At 46.2% G+C, this 8,173-nt stretch overlaps 2 non-coding genes and 1 pseudogene across 2 annotated transcripts; all 3 read left to right on the forward strand.

The window, feature by feature from the left end:
* The first annotated feature begins 5,384 nt into the window (after positions 1-5,384).
* On the forward strand, positions 5,385-5,572 carry LOC121294237. The gene has a single exon (XR_005946746.1). It is a non-coding gene; the product is annotated as a U2 spliceosomal RNA (small nuclear RNA).
* A 1,260-nt stretch (positions 5,573-6,832) lies between these two features.
* On the forward strand, positions 6,833-7,037 carry LOC121294241 (annotated as a pseudogene).
* Positions 7,038-7,625: 588 nt separating this feature from the next.
* Positions 7,626-7,816, forward strand: LOC121294224. Its single transcript, XR_005946737.1, has one exon. It is a non-coding gene; the product is annotated as a U2 spliceosomal RNA (small nuclear RNA).
* The last annotated feature ends 357 nt before the right edge of the window (positions 7,817-8,173 follow it).

The following is an 8,173-nucleotide window of genomic DNA, read 5'->3' on the forward strand; positions in this document are numbered from 1 at the left end:
CCTTTCGTTGTTTTCTCCTTTCTTTCTTTGATTCTCACGGGGTGATGATGTAGACAGCAGCAGTCTGTTTCCTGGGAGCATGCAGCTAACCAGACAAGTGTGGTGGAACACGTCCCTGTGCCCAGGTCCTCAGCCTGCCAGCCAGCCTGCCAGCCTGCCAGCCTGCCAGCGAGGCACAGTTTGGTAGTTACCCAAGTCACCTTGCACAGCATAGCAGCGTGGCCAGACTATTTGTAAGGCGCAGTCCGCCAGTTTATGTTTCGTTTTGCTTTTGGTGTTGTGTGTTTTTGTGCTTTGTTTTGTTTCCTCCTGCTTAAATTGCACGTTTCCCCTCTGGAGGCTGCAGCCAGTTCTTTTGGAGCCTGCATGTGCTTGGAATTCTGCACCCACCTTTGAATCCCCCTGTGCCGACCGGGCCGGGGGGCCCCGGGCAAGGGCCAAGTCGCCATCGCTTCTCGGCCTCTTGGCTAAGATCCAGTGTGTGGCTTGACCGCAGCTTGATCGCTGGAGAAAGAGAAGGTGACGTGAGGATGGCGGCTAGATCCTCATCAAGGTCGGCCCAGGGGGCTGGACTAAAGAACACCGTTCGTCTGAGGTGGAAGGAAGAGAATAAAGTGGACTTTTTGGATCGGGACCAGTTCGTGCAGAAGGTCATCATGGATCAACTGAAGCTTGTGCCTACTCAGATCTTCTGTTTACAGGTAAATAACAACCTGAAATTTGTGGATGTAACTTTTACGACAAAATTGGTTTTTGAAACCTTTTTCAAAACCTGCAAGGAAAAGTCGGCAGTGGAACCCTTATCTTTTTATACGGTGGAGTCGTTGTGGCATCAGGAACACCGCATAATGACTGTTCATATGTTTAACCCTTATGTCAGCGATTATGATGTGGAACTCTTTCTCTCTCGATATTGCTCGTCTGTTGCTGGCGGTGTATTATTGAGAGATAAGAATGGGATTTGGACGGGTAAAAGACAATTTCGTGTGAATTTAAAACCTGATGCTGATGGGTACGATGGGTTCAAACATCCACCAGCCAATTTCTCCATTGGGCCGAATCGAGGTTATTTATTCTATAGTGGGCAGCCTCAGCATTGCCGAAAGTGTGGCAAATTTGGGCATCTAGCAGTTTTATGCGATAATGTGATCTGTCGCAACTGTCAGGGTGCCGGTCATGAAGCTAAAGACTGTTTAGTGGGGAAGAAATGCAGCATCTGCGACTCAGAGGGTCATTTGTTTAAACAATGTCCTATGAGGCAATCCACGTATGCAGATGTGGTCCGGAGTGAAAAGCCGACAGAGGAAGAACCAGCCGGTCAGGGCGTGGAGGAGGACCGGTCGCAGCCGGACTTGACTTTCACGCAGGCAATGGAAGAGGTGCCGGAGACTGAAGACGGATCCAGTCAAGAAGCTTCAGTATCCGCGGTTAGCTGCAGTGAACTAATTCCAGGGAACCAGGAGCATTGGAGAAATGCAATGGGTAAGCGGAAAAACACGCCGGAATCATCAGAGATTCCATTTGAAACTGCTGGCAAAAAGAAGGTAGGGGGAATCCCTCTCTCTGTTAACCCTTTTGACATTTTGTCAGTCAGTGAGGAGGGGGAGGCTTTGGATGAACTGCCGGAGGAAAGGATTATCAAGGATTGGAGTGAGTGTGCTTCAGGCAGCTCTGGCATTAGGGACACTTTGGATATGCTACAAGCAGAATGTAATGCCCTTGGTAAGGGGCATAGTAGTCAGGAGCAGAGCAGCTCTGACCAGGACAGTGCAGGGGAAGGAGGATCGGAGTATGCACTTGTTGAAGGAAGAAAAGAGGGGACTTGAATTGAACTGCGTCTAGTTCCTTTGTTTTTGTTTTGTATTTGTTTTTTGTTTTTTTCTCTCTTTTTGTGTGAAATGTCTGTCTTTAATCTAATGACCGTGAACGTTAGGGGGTTAAGGAATGAAGTGAAGAGGGCTGCTGTTTTTGCCTCTCTGCAGCATTTAGCTTTTTCTGTTTGTTTTCTGCAGGAGGTGCATTTAAAGGATAGTGGGGATATTAGTTTGTTTTCTAAGGAATGGGGGAGGGGGGAGTCTAGATGGAGTGTGGGAGGGGTACACTCTACAGGGGTAGGGATTTTGTTTGGGGATAGGGACATTAAAGTGGTAGATGCATTTTCTTTAGTTCAGGGGAGGGTTCTAGTGGTAGATGGGGATTGGAGGGGGCAGAAGTTAAGGTTCATTAATGTCTATGCTCCTTCTGAGCCAGGGCTGCGGAAAGATTTATTGGTGGGTTTGGGGACGGTTTGTATGTCAAATAGACAAATTATTTTGGGGGGGGATTTTAACATTTCTTTTGAGAAATCGCAGGATTTTAGTTTAATTCATTTGAAGGCATTAATTTCTCAGTTTTCTCTAGTGGATGGGTTTCGGTACTGTAATCCTGGTAAAGAAGGGGTGACTTGGCAAAATTCTAGAGGGTCTAAAAGTAGAATTGATTATTTTTTTGTAGCTAGGAGTTTGTCACTTATCTCATCTACAGTCTCTCCTGTTTGGTTTTCAGATCACCATAGGTTATCTTTAGTTGTTAATTTCAAAGTGCCTGGTTTTGGCAAGGGGTTCTGGAAACTAAACTGTGACATACTTAGAGAGAAGGATTTTAGAGAACAATTTTCATTTTTTTATAAGGAATGGGTTGATTTAAAAAAGTATTTCAGTTCTGTGATTGACTGGTGGGAAGGGGTGAAAATAAAGATAAAGGTTCTAGCGCAGGGATATTGTAGGGCTAGGGCTTTTAGGGATAAGGGGGAGTTTCTCAGGTTACAGAGAGAATTGGAAGCACTGTACAGTAAAGGGAATAATGGTGAAGATGTTAATTGGGACAAATGTGCTGCACTGAAAGCCAAATTAAGGGAGCATTGTGAGAAGAGGGCCAGGGTGTTTTTGTTTAAAGGGAAGCAAGAGTTTGCTGAAAAGCACGAGACGTGTAGTTCTTATTTTTTTAAACAGATTAAAAGTGCACAAGGTAAGAGGGTATTTAACAGTTTAAAAAGAGGTGATGGGATTACAGTGCAGGATAATGCTGGTATGCTGCAGGAGGCCACCGCTTTTTATCAGGTCCTGTTTAAGGAAAAGGAGGTGGATAAGGGGGTAGGGGACTCCTTCTTGGACAGGGTGGAGGCCCGGGTTCCAGAGGAGGTCAGGGAGGAGTTGGAGCAGCCTATCAGTTTGAGGGAATTAACAGAAGCACTGAGGGGAATGAAAAACAATAAGGTTCCAGGTGGGGACGGGTTGCCAAAAGAGTTTTATGTTATATTTTGGGATATGTTAAGTAAGGATTTTTTGGAGGTAGTGCATGAGATTTTTAGTTCTGGGAGTTTGGGTGCTTCAATGAAAGAAGGGATCATTTCACTTTTATTTAAGAAGGGAGACCCTGAGGAGTTAAAGAATTGGAGGCCTGTCACGCTTTTGGGGGTCGACTACAAGCTGATCGCCAAGGTGCTGACGGGCAGACTGAAGAAGGTTATGCCTTCGATTATAAATGAGGATCAAACATGTGGAGTGGAAGGGAGGTCGATCCTCTGGAATCTCCAGCTGATCAGAGATGCTATCTCGTGGGTGCAGGACAGGGCTCTTCCTTTGATGCTGGTCAGCCTTGATCAAGAAAAGGCGTTTGATCGGGTAAATCACGGGTTTTTATTTCGTATTTTAAGAAGATTTGGTTTTGGTGAACACTTTCTAAGGTGGATAAATATAATGTACACAGGTGTGGGTAGTAGAGTTAATTTAAATGGGTTTTTGGGGGAGCTGATTAGGCAAGAGTCAGGGGTAAGGCAGGGGTGCCCCCTGTCTCCGTTACTTTATGTTTTGTTTATGGAGCCTTTTGCAGTAGCGGTCAGGGCAGATCAAAATATAGTGGGACTCCAGTTACCTGGCAGTGGGGGGAGCACAGTGAAAATTTCCCAGTATGCGGATGACACAACCCTGTTTTTGAGCACAGAGCACAGTTGGATGTGGGCCTTGCAGGTCATTGAGCGTTATGCTCTGGCCTCGGGGTCCAAGCTAAACATCGCAAAATCTACAGTAAAGTTCTTTGGGATATGGAGAGATAGGAAGGATGACCTGGGTGGTTTACAAAATTGTTCTGGGGCACTTAAATTGTTAGGGGTCAGTTTTGATCACGAGGGAAACGAAATGAGGAATTGGTGTGAGAGAATATCTCGGCTGAGGGTCAGACTTGGGTTGTGGAAAACTAGGAACTTGTCTTATAGTGGGAAGGTTTTAGTTATTAAGGCAGACATGCTGCCTTCATTATTATATTTATCGTATGTGTTTCCTATGCCAGCACGGCTTAGGAAGGTTATGACACAGATAACATTTGATTTTGTGTGGGGTGGGAAGTATGAATATATAACGAGGGTCCAGATGTACCAGCCTGTGGAAGAGGGAGGCAGAGATGTCCCTCATATTCCCCTTAAATTGGACTGTTTGTTTTTTTGCAATTTGTGTGTTTCTTTAACTTCGCCTGTTCAGCATAAGTTTCAGTTTTTTGTATTATTTTGGTTTTCCGTGCCCATGAGACGTTTAATTGTGTGGGACAATAGAGTTCCCAAGGCTGAGCAGATGCCAGAGCATTATAAGCATGCTGTAAAGTGGTCTAAAAGGCACGTAGCGTGTCAAGAACGACAGATGTGCTTGAGTCACAGAGAACTATATGGGGCTATTAGGGAAGAACTAGGGAGAGGTAGGGAGCAGGTAGGGTCAAAAAATCTGTGGGTAACAGTTCAGCCTAAGGGGCTGGACAATATTTTAAAGGACCTTAATTGGATGGGGGCTCACAAAAGGTTAGCAGTGAGGGAGGTCCTGTACAGGCACAAGCTGACCAGAAACAAGTTCTGTCCTAGGGACACCTGTATGGCTGAGGAAACACAGAGCCATGTTTTCTGGGACTGTCCATTTGCAGCAGGGGTGTGGGGGGAGATGGGAAAGGTTTTTGATTTGTGTGGAGTTCGGGTGAATCTGTGTTATGAAAAGATTATGTTTGGACTGGTGCTGGGGGGAGTGGGGAAGAGGGTAAATTTTTTGGTTTGGTTGTTAATTTCTTTGGTGAAAAAGGGGCTGTGGGACTCAAGAGGGGTGTTAATAAAATCGAATGTTAAGGGGAGTGTGAGGGGAGTGGTGGAGAGGGTGAAAGGTGATATCAGGGGGAGGGTGAAGTGGGAGGTAGATAAGTGGGGTTTCAATGCAGCAAAGGAGAAGTGGAAAGGTTTAGTGGATTTGTGAAAAGTGTGTTTAGAATTAGAGATGGGGGTGTCTATGATTAAAGGGATATGGGGGTGGGGTTTTTTTGGTATTGAATGCAATGGTGTATTTTGAAATGTAACGTGTTGTGATTATTGAATGATTATTATTAATATTATAAAAAAAAAAAAAAAAAATCTGTTCTTATCAGTTTAATATCTGATACGTCCCCTATCAGGGGACCATATATTAAATTGATTTTTGGAATCTGGAGATGGAACAGGGGCTTGCTCCGTCCACTCCACGCATCGGCCCGGTATTGCAGTGCCTCCGGGAACGGTGCACACCTTTCTCTAACGTTGGTCAAAGTCAGATCTGGATCTCCTCCTGTGGGCGCTTTGTCTACCCCTGCTGGAGGGGAGGTGCCGGTGTTGATGCAAGTTTTCCCGCCGTTTTACTTGTTGTTGTTGTTGTTGTTGTTGTTGTTGTTCTTTTCTCCTTTCGTTGTTTTCTCCTTTCTTTCTTTGATTCTCACGGGGTGATGATGTAGACAGCAGCAGTCTGTTTCCTGGGAGCATGCAGCTAACCAGACAAGTGTGGTGGAACACGTCCCTGTGCCCAGGTCCTCAGCCTGCCAGCCAGCCTGCCAGCCTGCCAGCCTGCCAGCGAGGCACAGTTTGGTAGTTACCCAAGTCACCTTGCACAGCATAGCAGCGTGGCCAGACTATTTGTAAGGCGCAGTCCGCCAGTTTATGTTTCGTTTTGCTTTTGGTGTTGTGTGTTTTTGTGCTTTGTTTTGTTTCCTCCTGCTTAAATTGCACGTTTCCCCTCTGGAGGCTGCAGCCAGTTCTTTTGGAGCCTGCATGTGCTTGGAATTCTGCACCCACCTTTGAATCCCCCTGTGCCGACCGGGCCGGGGGGCCCCGGGCAAGGGCCAAGTCGCCATCGCTTCTCGGCCTCTTGGCTCCGATCATGTGTGGGTGTAGAGTCACAGCACTGGTCGGAGCTTGGCTGAGATCAAGGCGTTCCCTTAGAATCTAGGTTAAGGATTCAGGAAAATGAAAATGGAAAAGAAAATGGATTAGAAATGGTCACTGGAGTTTTGGAATGGACTGGGTTATGGCTATGGAAATGGAAATGGTTTTGGATGCACAGTTTTTGGAATGGACTGGGATAAGATTTTGATTATGGATATGGATATGGTTGTGAAGAAACGGATTTGAATTAGGAAAGGACTGGATGAAGATTTTGGATTTTGGATACAGTGATTTGCATAGATGGTTTGAAAGGGACAGGATGAAGATATGGATTTGGATCATGGAAGGGAGTCGACAAAGAAATGGATTTGGATACAGAATGGACAGGAAGAAGATTTGGATTTTGGAAGGATCTGGAAGTAGATTCAGAATAGAAATGGAATGGATTGGAAGAAGACATTAATGGTTTGGACTGGGTTATGGGTTTTGGATGAAGATTTTGCAGGAATGGATTTGAAAGGTTTGGACTTTTGAATGGACTGGGTTATGAGAACAGGTTTTTTTGTGGAAAGGTTTTGTGTGTTGGTTTTTGTGTATTTTTTGTGATGTTTAAGTGAAGATGTTATTTTGTGATTTGTTATTTGTGTTGGGAATATAATTAATAAAAAAAAAAAAAAAAAAAAAATCTGTTCTTATCAGTTTAATATCTGATACGTCCCCTATCAGGGGACCATATATTAAATTGATTTTTGGAATCTGGAGATGGAACAGGGGCTTGCTCCGTCCACTCCACGCATCGGCCCGGTATTGCAGTGCCTCCGGGAACGGTGCACACCTTTCTCTAACGTTGGTCAAAGTCAGATCTGGATCTCCTCCTGTGGGCGCTTTGTCTACCCCTGCTGGAGGGGAGGTGCCGGTGTTGATGCAAGTTTTCCCGCCGTTTTACTTGTTGTTGTTGTTGTTGTTGTTGTTCTTTTCTCCTTTCGTTGTTTTCTCCTTTCTTTCTTTGATTCTCACGGGGTGATGATGTAGACAGCAGCAGTCTGTTTCCTGGGAGCATGCAGCTAACCAGACAAGTGTGGTGGAACACGTCCCTGTGCCCAGGTCCTCAGCCTGCCAGCCAGCCTGCCAGCCTGCCAGCCTGCCAGCGAGGCACAGTTTGGTAGTTACCCAAGTCACCTTGCACAGCATAGCAGCGTGGCCAGACTATTTGTAAGGCGCAGTCCGCCAGTTTATGTTTCGTTTTGCTTTTGGTGTTGTGTGTTTTTGTGCTTTGTTTTGTTTCCTCCTGCTTAAATTGCACGTTTCCCCTCTGGAGGCTGCAGCCAGTTCTTTTGGAGCCTGCATGTGCTTGGAATTCTGCACCCACCTTTGAATCCCCCTGTGCCGACAGGGCCGGGGGGCCCCGGGCAAGGGCCAAGTCGCCATCGCTTCTCGGCCTTTTGGCTAAGATCAAGTGTAGTATCTGTTCTTATCAGTTTAATATCTGATACGTCCCCTATCAGGGGACCATATATTAAATTGATTTTTGGAATCTGGAGATGGAACAGGGGCTTGCTCCGTCCACTCCACGCATCGGCCCGGTATTGCAGTGCCTCCGGGAACGGTGCACACCTTTCTCTAACGTTGGTCAAAGTCAGATCTGGATCTCCTCCTGTGGGCGCTTTGTCTACCCCTGCTGGAGGGGAGGTGCCGGTGTTGATGCAAGTTTTCCCGCCGTTTTACTTGTTGTTGTTGTTGTTGTTGTTGTTCTTTTCTCCTTTCGTTGTTTTCTCCTTTCTTTCTTTGATTCTCACGGGGTGATGATGTAGACAGCAGCAGTCTGTTTCCTGGGAGCATGCAGCTAACCAGACAAGTGTGGTGGAACACGTCCCTGTGCCCAGGTCCTCAGCCTGCCAGCCAGCCTGCCAGCCTGCCAGCCTGCCAGCGAGGCACAGTTTGGTAGTTACCCAAGTCACCTTGCACAGCATAGCA

This window comes from Polyodon spathula, chromosome 18, assembly GCF_017654505.1.
Source record: "Polyodon spathula isolate WHYD16114869_AA chromosome 18, ASM1765450v1, whole genome shotgun sequence".
In the NCBI taxonomy this organism is placed as follows: Eukaryota; Metazoa; Chordata; class Actinopteri; order Acipenseriformes; family Polyodontidae; genus Polyodon; species Polyodon spathula.